Genomic DNA, 1,505 nt, shown 5'->3' with positions numbered 1-1,505 from the left:
CACAGTTTCCTGGGTTTGGGTTGATGTAAGAACCCAGAACTCTTCTCTCTTGCCCAGCCTGATGCGCTGGACCTTCTCTGCCATGGTTGTGAGCCTCTTCTTCATGATGGTTTTCCACATTCTCATCCATGTCTGGTTCAAAGTACTCTTCCTCTTCCTCAGCACCAACTACTTTCTTTCCTCTTGCTTCCCTCCTTAATCTAAGAAAGGTCCTCTCAGGTTCAGAATCAAAGGAAGTTGAAGCCCCGCTTCTTCTACCTGTCATACAACCAACAAGGCACAAGCAAGAGAGATAGATGCAGACAGTAATTTCTACAGAAATGCTGTTAGTGTGAGTGATGCAATATATCAAACAGTTAGTGGGTTAGTGACTGAACTGTAAACAACTAAGAAAATGGGTAGGGGAAAGGGAAGAAAATAGCCAAACAGAAAGTAAATTACTCAAATGAACTTAAATCCAACAAAATAAAAACAAATGCTAAATCTAGTTATCCACCAATTTAATCATTGTTGATACAAAATCAATCCTCGGCAACGGCGCCATAAACTTGATGCATGGAAATTTGTCCTTTAACAAATCTCCCTCGGCAAGTATACTGAATTGTTGTCAAGTAAAAGCTCACAATAGAGTGAGGTCGAATCCCACAGGGATTGATTGGTCAAGAAACTTTAATTGGAAGAATGTTCTAGTTGAGCTAAGCAAAAATTTGGTTGAGAATTGCAGGAAATTAAATGGCGGGAAAGTAAATTACAGAAAATAAATGACGGAAGGTAAATTGCAGAATCTTAAATGGGGAAGGGAAGTTTAGCATGAAAGTAAATGGCATAAAGTAAAGAGAATGGGTAAGATCAGAAATGGAGAATTCATTGGGCTTAGGAGATGTTGCATTCTCCGAATCAAGTTCATTTTTATCTCTTCCTCAAGCAATGCATTCATTGATCTCCTTGGCAATCTTAAGTGATTGAATTCCAATTCCTTGGTAATTCAATCTCTCAAATTAGATCAAACCCAATGAAAGGGGTTTAGTTGTTAATAGCTCTGAGAAATGAAAGCAAAGATGAAGAGTACATTTTGAAAGTTAAACTAGAAGTGCAGAGAAAGTAAAATACAGAGAGTAATTCTAATAATGTCCAAAAACTCCTTCTGGTTCAAAGTTCTCTCTATATATACTAATCTTCTGATCTTCTAGTTGGTTCTTCAAGTCTTGGATATGGGCCTTTGGATCTTGAGTTTGAAGCAGTTATCCTCTTCAGTGGGCTTAGCTTTACTTGCAGAGAGAAAGTGTGAAGCAGGCAGGGACTTTAGCTTAGGACGTTAGTGGCGTTAACGTTAAGTGAAAGTGTGGGTTCGAGAACGTTAGTGACAATCACCTTTTTCACTAACGTTCCTAACCCAGGGATGATCTACGTTAACTTCAACGTTAGTGGTACCAACGTGACCACTAACGTTGCCTCTTGGTCCTTCGCACACGTTATTGGGACTTACCTTTTCCAATAACGTTGAG

The sequence above is a fragment of the Arachis ipaensis genome, chromosome B06 (assembly GCF_000816755.2).
Source record: "Arachis ipaensis cultivar K30076 chromosome B06, Araip1.1, whole genome shotgun sequence".
NCBI lineage: Eukaryota > Viridiplantae > Streptophyta > Magnoliopsida > Fabales > Fabaceae > Arachis > Arachis ipaensis.
The sequence above is the reverse complement of the archived record's forward strand: the minus strand, read 5'-3'. Positions refer to the sequence as shown.